This window comes from Eriocheir sinensis, unplaced genomic scaffold (genome assembly GCF_024679095.1).
Source record: "Eriocheir sinensis breed Jianghai 21 unplaced genomic scaffold, ASM2467909v1 Scaffold403, whole genome shotgun sequence".
In the NCBI taxonomy this organism is placed as follows: Eukaryota; Metazoa; Arthropoda; class Malacostraca; order Decapoda; family Varunidae; genus Eriocheir; species Eriocheir sinensis.
In genome coordinates this window covers 142,332-156,347 of record NW_026111725.1, presented here as the reverse complement: position 1 = coordinate 156,347, position 14,016 = coordinate 142,332, and the positions used below count along the sequence as shown (strand labels likewise).

The 14,016-nt window shown below is 49.0% G+C and overlaps 1 protein-coding gene across 1 annotated transcript in view; it reads left to right on the top strand.

Moving 5' to 3' along the window:
- LOC126992126 (corticotropin-releasing factor receptor 1-like) overlaps positions 1 to 14,016 on the top strand; it is a 206,399-nt gene that overhangs the window by 88,966 nt on the left and 103,417 nt on the right. The gene's annotated exons all lie outside the window — the stretch shown is intronic.

Below are 14,016 nucleotides of genomic sequence, written 5' to 3'. Positions count from 1 at the left end.
TTCCTTTTCATATTATTCTCTTCCTCCTTTTTTCTCTGTTTCATTCTAGTCAAATTCCACATTCGTTCTTCCTCTGTAGGCTACCCTTTCTCTTTCTCCTCCTGCCTCTGTTTTTCCTTTTTCCACATCTTCCTTTTCGTCTTGCTTTTAATATTATCCTCTTCCTCCTTTTTTCTCTGTTTCATTCTAGTCACATTCAACATTCATTCTTTCTCTGTTCTCTTTCTTACTCTTTCTTCTTCCTCTGTTGTTCCTTCTTCCACACGTTTTCCTTATCGTCTTGCTTTTCATATTATCCTCTTTCGTCTTTCTCTATCTCATTGCAGTCACATTCAATATTCATTCTTCCTCTGTTCTCTCTCTTACTCTAATTTCTCCGTTTCTGCTTCTTCTACATCTGAATTTCCTACCGCCCTCTTTTCCCTTTTCCTCCTCTTCTTGTTTTTTTTTCATAATTTCCTCATCCTTTTCCCTTTCCTCTCTATCGTACTGCAGTCACGTCTAACATTCTTTCTTCCGCTATTCTCATTCTTTCTCCTCATGCTAATGTTCTTCCTAATATACCTCAGTTACCTGCCTCTTCCTCTTCTTCCTATTCATCATTTCCTCCTATTTCTTCGTTTCCTCTATCTCATAACAGTAACATTGTTCATTCATTAGTCCTCGGTTCTTTTCCTTACTCTTCCTCTTCCTGGTTCTCCTGTCCTCTCCTATTCTTTCTACTCATCATTACCTCCTATTTCTTCGTTTCCTCTTTTCTCATAACTCACATTGTTCATTCATTAGTCCTCGGTTATTTTCCTTACCCATAATCATCCTGCTTCTCTCCCTCTCCTGTTCTTCCTCATCATTACCTCATTTTCCATTATCTTTCTTTCCCCCTTGTATCTGGTGTTCCTTGTGACCTTTCTCTCCTCCGCCCCTTCTCTGCTCCTCCTCACCGTCTTGTCTTATATAACTTACTCCTCCTTCATAAAAAAACGTACCTCTACCTCTTTCCCTCCTCTCCCTCCTCCTCTTCCTCTTCCCCGTCCTCTTCCTCCTGGATTTGGCAGCATCGCCCACCTCTGGACTTAAATACACCACTTTTTTTTTCCATCGAAGTAGAAGCAGTAGAAAGAGAAGGTAGGAGGAGGACGAGGAGAACCAAAAAGGAGGAGCAGAGGATATAAAAGGAGGAGGAGGCGAGGTGGTAATTTCGTCCTGGCTTATTTTCTCTCTCAATTTCCATTAAACTTTTCTCTCACTTTCCTAATTCTTCTATCGCTCTCCCTCCATTTTCACTTTCCAAAGTTACCTCTGATTCGTCTCCCTCCTCCTCCTCCTCCTCCTCCTCCTCCTCCTCCTCCTCCTCCTTCTTCTTCCTTCTTCTTTTCCGTTCTCTAAGTTCATTTTGCTTAATCCTCCATTTTCTTTTTCTCTTCTTCCTCTTCCTCATCTTGTTCCCACTATCCTCCTCACCCTCTTCATCTTCTTCCTTCTAATCCTTCTCCTAATCTCCATCCTCTTGCTTCTTCTTCTTCCTCCTTTTTATTTAATTATCTTTCTCTCAAACCAATCTTATTATATACAGCTAAAAAAAGAGGAATGTAAAAACAGGTGATGTGAAGAGAATCGTGATCATTATAGCTGAGTTCCCGCTCTAATTACGATCCTGAACACGTTTTCTTTCACCACAGAAAATTTTTGATACCGGAAGAGGGAAAAGCAGGTGATGGAATATTTAAAACAGGCTTTGGGTGTTGTGCTCTCTCTCTCTCTCTCTCTCTCTCTCTCTCTCTCTCTCTCTCTCTCTCTCTCTCTCTCTCTCTCTCTCTCACTAAATAACACCCCTTCACAAGAGAGAGAGAGAGAGAGAGAGAGAGAGAGAGAGAGAGAGAGAGAGAGAGAATGACATATTAGAGAGAATGAAAAAGTAGTGATCATGAAAACAGTTTCTTGCCACATTTTCATCAACATTTCTTTTGTATCTTTTCTCTTTCATTTTCCCGACGCATTTTTGTGAAGGAAGAAACTGAATACCAGAACCGAAATATGAAAGGCGGGAATGAAGGGCGAATTAACGAACAAAGAGAGAGAGAGAGAGAGAGAGAGAGAGAGAGAGAGAGAGAGAGAGAGAGAGAGAGAGAGAGAGAGAGAAGAAAAAAATGAAGAGTTACATATTTCAGAGGTAAGCAAATTAGTGAAAAGTATGATTAAAACAAAGTGAAGAAAAAAGTTAAAAAAAAGATAAAAGAAAAAGTCCAACACGGAAATGAAAAAATAATTGAATAAATGAATGATCAGAAAATTTTATATATAATGAACTAAGCTGCTTTCAACGAATAAATAACTCTAATACCATAAAAAAAAATAGTAATAACATTGACACACACACACACACACACACACACACACACACACACACATAATGATATAATAACGAAGAAGGAAACGAATGAGGAGAAAGAAAAAGAAAGAAAAGGAAGAGAAGAGAAAGAAAAGGAAAAACGAAAAGGAGAAAGAAAAAAGAAGAGTAAGATAGACAGAAAAATAAAGAACTAGAGAAATAAACAAATAAAGAAGGAAGGAAGGAAGGAAGGAAGGAAGGAAAGCAGAGAGAAAGAAAAAAGGAAACTGAAAGAAAAAAAGAAAGAAAAAGAAAGAAAATAAGAGCGATAGAAAGCAAAACACAACAGAAGGAAGAGAGAAGGAGAGAAAAGGAAACAGAGAAAAAAGATAAAGAAGAAAAAGTAAGAAAATACGAGCGATAGAAAGGAAAACAAAGCAGAAGGAAGCCGAGAGAGAGAGAGAAAAAAAAAAAAACAGCCCAGTAATCGTTCATCCTTTCCTGACGACACCGTTTACGACACCTAAGATTACAAGTAACCAGGACACATTACCTGGGCCTATTTTTACCTGAGTGGCGGACAAAAGAGTGCGGGGCGAGGAAGGGAGGCTGATGACCGGAGAATAGAGGGAGGTGAATGAACTGTGTGGTGAAGGTGTGGGAGATGGGAGGACAGTGGGGAGGTGGGAAGGGAAGGAGGAGGGAGGGAAGGAGACGGAAGAGGGAGGTGTTGAGAATGACGGAGAAGGAAGTAATGAAAGATAAAGAAGGAAACAGGGAAGATAAAAAAGGAAGGAGGAGAAGAGGGGAGGACTGAAGAAGGAAAGGTGAAGGGGAATAATGTACAAAGGAATGGGAGGAAGTAAAGGAGGAGGCAAGGGAGGTGAAGGAGAAGACAGGAGGTGGGAGGAAGGGGGGACAGGAGGTGGGGAGGAGGAATCGTGTTAGCATAGGATTGAGAAAACTAAAGGAGGTATTACACTGGGCATGTTTTCCGTGGATCTTCAGTCAAACCACGATTTCCGCTGGCGTGGTTCTCAATTGTTTCTCGTTACTGCTGCTGATGAAGATGGTGAGTAATACCGTCGTCCTTCAGTGAAATCTACCGTAGCTTTGGAAGATCGTGGACACGTCAGATAACCATGGAAATATGAGAACCACGCCAGCGGAAATCGTGGTTTGACTGAAGATCCACGGAAAATTTGCCCAGTGTAATAGCCCCTTCATGTGTCTCCACGCCTCCATGCCTCATAACGAAAGCCTCACCTAACACTTGGTTCAGAGAGCAACAAGGGAGACACCTGGTGAGCTTAGTGAGTTTCCTTCGTCCCTCCACCCCGACCCCCTTCCTCCCTCTCCAGTCTCCACCCCGCTTCTTCTCCTCCTCCTCCTCCCTCTACCCCGCCCCGCCTCCCTTCCTCCCTCTCCAGCAATCACGCAGTCTGAGGCACGACGATGTCTCTTCATCACTTCCTCCCACTTAACCCCCCTTCCCCCCCACGTGAACTTAATGATTCCCCAGCACTGGGTGGTGACACACACACACACACACACACGGAGATGGGACTCGCACCGCCCTCAGATCAGTACAGCCAGTCAGCGGTGACGTCACTGTCTGGCGGCTGACCCACCATTGCTACGGAACCTCCAGCACCATGCTATTCATAATCCCTTCGCGCCATTCGTTCACTCCCGCGTGGGCTCTGGACTCGGATAACTCCCAACTGACACATTAGAGGAACTAAGGTCAAAGGGACGCGTGAGGCGAGCGAGGGTGGTGCCGGCACGGGTGGGCCGAACACAAACTCTGCTGCCGGCGTCCACGGCCCCAAGCATGACGCACGTGCCGCGTTCTGTCCTGCAAGGACCATGACGCACTGGCACTCACCTTCCTCGTAGTGACGGGGCCGCCTCCACCCTCTCGATGACCGCAACACTGCACGCGCACCGCAACCGCCGCCGGGCACACGCACAAGGCCACACCGTCACAGACACTCCTACCGCTAGGATGACGCGCGTCGCTCTGACACAAGTAAGCGAGGATGACGTGACGTCACTGATGCTTTGCTGTCCCGTCATGCCCCGCCGCAAGTGTTACCGAGGACTTTGACACGTCGTGCCGATGAGTCGGTTGTCAAGCTGCAAATGGGTGAGAAACATTGCTCGTGTAGTCTTTCTACAAACTGTTCATGCCCAACTCAATCCTGGCACCTGGCAACGCAAGGCAACTCTTGACGTAATTCATCTTGCCACTCAGTGGTCACTCACTGTCATGAGTCCAAAACGAACCCGTGCGTGAGGCAACGAATCACTCCGACCCATCAATCCTCACCCACTGGCCTGGCTGTGGACGCCCACGCTGCCGCACCAGAAGCATATCCACAACGGACAAGTACATTTGAGGCAGTACAATGGCCTTACTTCTACTTCGGTGTCCTCAGTGCTTGCCCCTCCGGTAACTCCACTAAGGCTCGACGTTATGTTCAGCAAGGTTCATGATCTTCGAAACTTTCTTTGAAGTTTCCGAACTTGACACGCGCGCAGTGAGCGAAGTGGAGGCTGCAGGGGGGCAGTGGGGACGGCGGGCGGCGGGAAATATGAGCCGCGTCTGAAGCGAGGTACGAGGACTGGCGCGACAGGAGGCCAAGTGGTCCTGGCAGCAGGTGTTCGTCGTAAAGGTGTGTGTGTGGCGCCGCACTCCGCAGTTATCATGCCTTATCAAAAAAACACCTCCATGTGATGAACGGCGAGTTGTAGACGCTGAGGGAAAGGAGAAATGAGTTGCCGTATACATTTTGAACATTATTAGTTCTGGACAGCAAGCAGGCAGCATAAGATTAAAGTACAGTAAGAAAAAAATATTTAACTCTTCATCGGGCAAGTTACGTAACAAACAAGGAGGCCGTTATAAAGTAAGGCAAGAGGCACCAACAGTCAGAGGGGTCGAGGTCACGATTGCAGAATAGGCTGCGCTTCCCCTGTTTGCAGCAAATAGGGCGTCACTGTGCATTGCAAAGGCGGCAAGGTGCTGGCCTCCCACAAGCTCCCGTCCCCTTCTGGAAGCGAGGAGGACCCCAACGCGTGGCACAGGTGCTGCACGAGGGAAGAAGGGCTGTTTTCAACCTCGGCTTTGTCACAGGATTTCCGGAACTGTTTTGACACCGTTCATAACTTCTCGCGGGAGAGGATTATTTGGCGCTGCGACACGAGGCGACCCATCTTTGCACCCCACAGCCTGCGCGCGACAAACATGGCAGCCCCAAACTCCGGCCCCCCTTCCCCCACCTGTCCTCTTTCTTCCCCACCTCCTGTCCTCCTCCTCCTCCCACCTCCTGTCATCCTTCTCCTCCCACCTCCTGTCATCCTCCTCCTCCCACCTCCTGTCCTTCTTCTCCTCCCACCTCCTGTCCTCCTCCTCCTCCCACCTCCTGTCATCCTTCTCCTCCCACCTCCTGTCATCCTTCTCCTCCCACCTCCTGTCATCCTTCTCCTCCCACCTCCTGTCATCCTCCTCCTCCCACCTCCTGTCATCCTTCTCCTACCCCGTCCTGTGCTTCTTCTCCTCCCACCTCCGGTCATCCTCCTCCTCCCACCTCCTGTACTCCTCCTCCTCCTCCTCCTCCTCCTCCTCCCACCTCCTGTCTTCCTCCTCCTCCCACCTCCTGTCATCCTCCTCCTCCCACCTCCTGTCCTCCTCCTCCTCCCACCTCCTGTCCTCCTCCTCCTCCCACCTCCTGTCCTACTTCTCCTCCCACCTCCTGTCATCCTTCTCCTCCCACCTCCTGTCATCCTCCTCCTCCCACCTCCTGTCCTCATCCTCCTCCTCCCACCTCCTGTCCTCCTCCTCCTCCAAACTCCTGTCCTCCTCCTCCTCCGCCCACCTCCTGTCCTCCTCCTCCTCCTCCCACCTCCTGTCCTCCTCCTCCTCCTCCCACCTCCTGTCCTCCTCCTCCTCCCACCTCCTGTCATCCTTCTCCTCCCACCTCCTGTCCTCCTTCTCCTCCCACCTCCTGTCATCCTTCTCCTCCCACCTCCTGTCCTCCTTCTCCTCCCACCTCCTGTCATCCTTCTCCTCCCACCTCCTGTCCTCCTTCTCCTCCCACCTCCTGTCCTCCTTCTCCTCCCACCTCCTGTCCTCCTTCTCCTCCCACCTCCTGTCCTCCTTCTCCTCCCACCTCCTGTCATCCTTCTCCTCCCACCTCCTGTCATCCTTCTCCTCCCACCTCCTGTCATCCTCCTCCTCCCACCTCCTGTCATCCTCCTCCTCCCACCTCCTGTCATCCTTCTCCTCCAACCTCCTGTCATCCTCCTTCTCCTCCAACCTCCTGTCCTCCTCCTCCTCCCACCTCCTGTCCTCCTTCTCCTCCAACCTCCTGTCCTCCTTCTCCTCCCACCTCCTGCCCTCCTCCTCCTCCCACCTCCTGTCCTCCTTCTCCTCCAACCTCCTGTCATCCTCCTTCTCCTCCAACCTCCTGTCCTCCTCCTCCTCCCACCTCCTGTCCTCCTTCTCCTCCCACCTCCTGTCCTCCTTCTCCTCCAACCTCCTGTCCTCCTTCTCCTCCAACCTCCTGTCCTCCTTCTCCTCCAACCTCCTGTCCTCCTTCTCCTCCCACCTCCTGTCCTCCTTCTCCTCCAACCTCCTGTCCTCCTTCTCCTCCCACCTCCTGTCCTCCTTCTCCTCCAACCTCCTGTCCTCCTTCTCCTCCAACCTCCTGTCCTCCTTCTCCTCCAACCTCCTGTCCTCCTTCTCCTCCAACCTCCTGTCATCCTTCTCCTCCCACCTCCTGTCATCCTCCTCCTCCCACCTCCTGTTATCCTCCTCCTCCCACCTCCTGTCCTCCTTCTCCTCCAACCTCCTGTCATCCTTCTCCTCCAACCTCCTGTCATCCTCCTTCTCCTCCAACCTCCTGTCCTCCTCCTCCTCCCACCTCCTGTCCTCCTTCTCCTCCAACCTCCTGTCCTCCTTCTCCTCCAACCTCCTGTCCTCCTCCTCCTCCCACCTCCTGTCCTCCTTCTCCTCCAACCTCCTGTCCTCCTCCTCCTCCCACCTCCTGTCCTCCTTCTCCTCCAACCTCCTGTCCTCAATCTCCACCAACCTCCGGTCGTCCTTCTCCTCCCACCTCCTGTCCTCCTTCTCCTCCAACCTCCTGTCCTCCTCCTCCTCCCACCTCCTGTCCTCCTTCTCCTCCAACCTCCTGTCATCCTCCTCCTCCCACCTCCTGTCCTCCTTCTCCTCCAACCTCCTGTCCTCCTCCTCCTCCAACCTCCTGTCCTCCTCCTCCCACGTCCTGTCCTCCTTCTCCAACCTCCTGTCATCCTCCTCCTCCCACCTCCTGTCCTCCTTCTCTCCCACCTCCTGTCCTCCTCCTCCTCCAACCTCCTGTCATCCTCCTCCTCCCACCTCCTGTCATCCTCCTCCTCCAACCTCCTGTCCTCCTCCTCCTCCAACCTCCTGTCATCCTCCTCCTCCCACCTCCTGTCCTCCTTCTCCTCCAACCTCCTGTCATCCTCCTCCTCCCACCTCCTGTCATCCTCCTCCTCCAACCTCCTGTCATCCTCCTCCTCCAACCTCCTGTCATCCTCCTCCTCCCACCTCCTGTCATCCTCCTCCTCCAACCTCCTGTCCTCCTTCTCCTCCAACCTCCTGTCCTCCTTCTCCTCCCACCTCCTGTCCTCCTCCTCCTCCCACCTCCTGTCCTCCTTCTCCTCCAACCTCCTGTCCTCCTCCTCCTCCAACCTCCTGTCATCCTCCTCCTCCCACCTCCTGTCCTCCTCCTCCCACCTCCTGTCCTCCTCCTCCTCCAACCTCCTGTCCTCCTCCTCCTCCAACCTCCTGTCCTCCTGCTCCTCCAACCTCCGGGCCTCCTCCTCCACCCACCTCACCTCCTCCTACTCCACCAACCTCCCGTCCTCCTCCTCCAACCTCCTGTCATCCTCCTCCTCCCACCTCCTGTCCTCCTTCTCCAACCTCCTGTCCTCCTTCTCCTCCCACCTCCTGTCCTCCTTCTCCTCCAACCTCCTGTCATCCTCCTCCTCCCACCTCCTGTCCTCCTTCTCCTCCAACCTCCTGTCATCCTCCTCCTCCCACCTACTGTCCTCATGCGCCTCCCACCTACTGTCCTCCTTCTCCTCCCACCTCCTGTCCTCCTTCTCCTCCAACCTCCTGTCCTCCTCCTCCTCCCACCTCCTGTCCTCCTCCTCCTCCAACCTCCTGTCCTCCTCCTCCTCCCACCTCCTGTCCTCCTTCTCCTCCAACCTCCTGTCCTCCTCCTCCTCCCACCTCCTGTCCTCCTTCTCCTCCAACCTCCTGTCCTCCTTCTCCTCCCACCTCCTGTCCTCCTTCTCCTCCAACCTCCTGTCCTCCTCCTCCTCCCACCTCCTGTCATCCTTCTCCTCCAACCTCCTGTCATCCTCCTTCTCCTCCAACCTCCTGTCCTTCTCCTCCTCCAACCTCCTGTCATCCTCCTTCTCCTCCAACCTCTTGTCCTCCTCCTCCTCCCACCTCCTGTCATCCTTCTCCTCCAACCTCCTGTCATCCTCCTTCTCCTCCAACCTCCTGTCCTCCTCCTCCTCCCACCTCCTGTCATCCTTCTCCTCCAACCTCCTGTCATCCTCCTTCTCCTCCAACCTCCTGTCCTTCTCCTCCTCCCACCTCCTGACATCCTTCTCCACCAACCTCCAGTCCTCCTCCTCCTCCAACCTCCTGTGTTCCTCCTTCTCCTCCCACCTCCTGTCCTCCTTCTCCTCCAACCTCCTGTCATCCTCCTCCTCCCACCTCCTGTCATCCTTCTCCTCCAACCTCCTGTCATCCTCCTTCTCCAACCTCCTGTCATCCTCCTCCTCCCACCTCCTGTCCTCCTTCTCCTCCAACCTCCTGTCATCCTCCTCCTCCCACCTCCTGTCATCCTTCTCCTCCAACCTCCTGTCATCCTCCTCCTCCCACCTCCTGTCGTCCCCTTCCCCTCACCTCCCTTGCCTCTTTCGTGTCTACTCCTTCACGTCCTCCCTTCCATTCCCCTTTTTTATTCCCCTTCACCTTTCCTTCTTCAGTCCTCCCCTCTTCCTCCGCCTTCCTGTTTTATTTATATTTTTTATCTTCCCCGTTTCCCGACACAGCCAGCGAGGAACGTGACCCCCGCCCCGGAACACTAGGCGACGGAAACACTGACTAGCGGTGGCCGGGCAGGTTATCCCAGCGCAATTTACCCTCGACTGTAATATATTTTTACATAATCCATTGTTACGTTGTTGCTTGAAAGTTTTAAAGTTATTATTTTTCTATCAAATGAAAGTTTCCAGTAAGACCGAAAATAGGATCTGACTGCAGGACGGATGGACACACACACACACACACACACACACACACACACACACACACACACACACACACACACATTATTCATACAGGCCTGTGATCATCCTTGTCTTCCGGGAAAGTGGGGACGAAAACATTACAATACGAAATGAAGAAAAAAGTTAAATTGGAGACGAAATCAATTTGTGTCTGGCTGGCAGCGTTCCCGCCACACACACACACACACACACACACACACACACACACAGGCAGCTACCCACCCACTCCTACAACCACACACCACGATCACCACCAATACACCACCACTACCACTACCACTACCACCAATACCACCACCAAGTCCACCATTTCCCGGCCGCCACAAAGTTACATTTCGGATATCAAAAGACGATAAAAGTTTCCCCCTGTCTCTTCCTTTCTTCCCCTCGTCCTATTCTTCTCTCTATCTTCGTTTCGCCTCCCTAGTTTCCCAGCGACAGGCAGCCAATGGGGGACTTTCAGAACTCGGCGTATGCGCCTGATTGGTTCTTTATTTTCCTTCAATAACCGCGAGATGGTAGGTTGTCGGGGCCCGTTGACTTTTCCGGGGAGAGTTTGATCAGGCACATTTTTATATCGTGGTCGCATATTGGGTAAGTTTCGAATGGTATTGTTCCCCTCGACGTAATAAGGCACTCGAAGATGGAGGAGGAGAGAAGGAGGAGGAGCAAGAGGGGAAAAAGAAAGGAGAAAGAGCAAGTAAAAAAGAGGAGAAGCAAGCAAGAAACGAGGGAAGAGGAGGAAGAAGAGATTAGAAGAAGGAGGAGAGTAATAACGAGAACCAAAATGAGGAGGAAGAAGAGAAAGATGAAGGTGATGATGAGAAGAAGAAAGAGCAATAGAAAAGAGAAGAGGAGAAGAAGAATGAAGATGTAGAAGCGGAGGAGAAAGAGGCGAAGGATGAAAATGAGAAGGATGAAAAGAAGTGAAAAGAAGAGAAGGATGAGGATGTTGATGAGGAGAAAGAAGAAAAGGAGAAGTAGGGAGAAGATAAGCAGAAGGATGAAGGAGGAGGAGGGGAAGGAGAAGAATGATAATGAAAAGCCTGAAAAGAAGGAGGAGGAAGAAGAGAAGGATGAGGATGTTGATGATGAAAAAGAAGAAGATAAGCAGGAGGATGAAGGAAGAGGAGGAGAAGGAGGAGAATGATAATGAAAAGGCTGACAAGAAGTAGAAAGAGGAGATGGCTGAGGATGCTGATGAGGAGATGGATCAAAAAGAGAAGGAGGAAGATGGAGGACGATGAGGGAGATGAAGCGGAGGAGGAGGAGGAAGACGAGGAGAGCAAAAAATAAACATGTTAATGAAGCGAGCGGGGGATAGGATAACAAAAAATTTCTCTTCCTCTCACCTTTCGCGTCAGGCTAGACAAGTTTCGACGCTAAATTAACGAAAAATGTGCCATGAATTGGAAGATAAATGGCGGGAAAATGAACAGCGGGGAAGCGAACACGAATAATGAAAGGGACACGGAGGAAAGAATGTTGTAAAGATTAAAGACAGGAGGGCTAAAATGGGAGGGATGAAAAGCAAGTATTTGGCCTAATATGGAAAGGTCTGACACTGTAAAATGTTGAAATACAAAGACAATGCGAATATGATTTTTTTTTCATGACGCACAGAAACGAACAAACAAACAAAAAAAAAAACATAAAAAGTTAAGCAAAAGGTACCAGAAGCGGCAGCATATGATAAAACTAAAGTACAAAATATTAATAAAAATAATAGAAAAAAGAAAGCCATTTTTAAATTAGAAACAATTAAGAGAAGAAGATATAATTAAGACAAGACGAATTAAAACAACAAAACAAGAAAATAGACAGAAAACCTGCAACCAAAATTACGTAAAAATAAACTATAAAAAATCATGACTTAAACCGAAAAAATGAGAAAGAGACAATCAAGATCACGAATACTAAAAAGACAATCCTAGGATGTCACGACACAACCCAGACACATCCTCTTTGACTACACGACAAAAAAGGGCCCGCCATCGAGCCAAGCGGCTTTCCAGGCATGCAAACAATAGGCGCACCTGTCGCCGCCCCGCCAATTAGCGCCGCACAAAGACAGGTGAGGCAAGCCCGCGGCCCACCTGGCGGACTAATTAGCGGCCGCGAGAGGCACGAGGAGACGCGAGGCATTGAGGCAGCAAAAATATGTTTGTGTCTGTAAATGCGTTTTGCTTGATATCGAGAAAAGAAGATGCGCGGAAGGTTATATTTTTGTCGAGGTATTTGCCTGTTTAACCAACATACATGCATATATACATTCATACATATATACAAACATGCATACATACACACATATGTATGTATGTAGTACACCCTTCAATACTACAATACATCAATACTAACTGCACTCAATTCTTTCATCTTCGTATTTTTTTTCGATTTTCAACCTAAAGGCTGCCAGACAACGATTAAATCCATTATCATTATTATTGTTATTATTACCAACGCACAGTCATGCATATATCCATACATACATACTTACACATGAACATCTTTTCTCTTAATTCCTCTTCCTTCTCCATTTTATTTCAATTTTGTCTTTTTTCTACATTTGTAATAGTTTGTTCTCTAATTAGTAATAAAACAAGAATATATACAAATGCAGGTTTGAGACAATGGTAGACGAAAACAGAAGACAAAAATCATATGAAAACAGAAGTGGCATGGGAAGAAAAAATAAAGGCAATTTAAAGAAAAGAGAAAACAAACGATGAAATGACCTCAACACACTCAATTCAACCATTAACGCAAACACAACACCCACAACAACAACAACAACAACAACACTGCCATAAACAACAACAGCAGCAGCAGCAGCGGCAGCAGAAGCAACATCAACACTAACAAATAAACAGACGATTGATCATTGTATAACAACAAACGCTTCATTACCGGACCAAAGGAAATCACTATGTTTGTTTTACCAAGAGCAACTTTACGTGTGTGTGTGTGTGTGTGTGTGTGTGTGTGTGTGTGTGTGTGTGTGTGTGGGGGTATGAAGGTCGGTGGGTGGTAGGTAAGCAGGAAGGTAGGTAGGTAGGACCGTGTATATGTATTTACGATTATGGGTAAATAGGAATATAGAAGAATAGGAACATAGAAGGTAATTAGAATATACCTGTAAATATTAAAAGGTAAAAATCTCATATATAAAGTAAATGCAATCTTGCCTACCTCTGTCTAGCTCTTTATACCTTGCAACCTGTCTGTCCATCTGTCTACCTGTGCGACTGTCTTTCAACCTCCTATGACTGTCTGTCTATTTGTCTATCAACTTGCAAATCTATCAGTCTGTCTATTTGATTATCAGACCGTTCAAATGGCTGTCTTTTCCTGTCTATTTATTTAAATGTCTGCGTCTCTGTCTGTCTATTTGTTTATCAGTATGTTTGCCTACCTGTTTATCTGTCTGTTTATCTCCCTGCTCATATGTCTGTCTGTCTACTAGCATATCGGACCGTCCATATTGCTCTCGTTTTGCCTGTCTGTTTACGTTTCTGTCTGCCAATCTGTCTGTCTACCTGCTCATCTACCTGTCTTTTTACCTGCTTCTCTATCTGCCTGTCTTCCTGTTTATCTCTCTGTCTACCTGCTTATCGGACCGTCATGTGGCTGTCGTTTTGCCTGTCTATCTATTTCCGTGTCTCTCTGCCTAACTGTCTGTCTACCTGCTCATCTACCTGTCTTTTTACCTGTATCTCTATCTGTCTGTCTTCCTGTTTCTCAGTCTCTCTGTCTACCTGCATATCGGACCGTCCATATTGCTGTCGTTTTGCCTGTCTATTTACGTTTCTGTCTGCCAATCTGTCTGTCTACCTGCTCATCTACCTGTCTTTTTACCTGCTTCTCTATCTGTCTGTCTTCCCGTTTCTCTATCTCTCTGTCTACCTGCATATCGGACCGTCCATGTGGCTGTCATTTTGCCTGTCTACCTATTTCCATGTCTGCCTAACTGTCTACCTACCTGCTCATCCATCTGTATCCCTGTTTACGAGAGCGTTCATATGGCTGCCTCTCTGTTTGTCTACCTGCCTACCGGAGAGCCTCGCCCCGGTGTATCTGGCACGTGTTTGTTTACCTGTGTGTCCCTGGCCGCCTCTCCAAACACGAGGTAGAGCCATGATTGTACGGCCCCGGCGACCCAAGAACCCCGAGCATTGTTTCCCGGGAGGCGATCTTGGGGAGACAATGGCTGGGTCTGTTTTGGTCGTATTGAGGAGATGACGCAGTTGTTTATGTCTTTCTTTTATCTGCGTATGAACTACCTCCTCCTCCTCCTCCTCCTCTTCCTCCTCCTACGTCCTTTTTTTCTTTCTCTT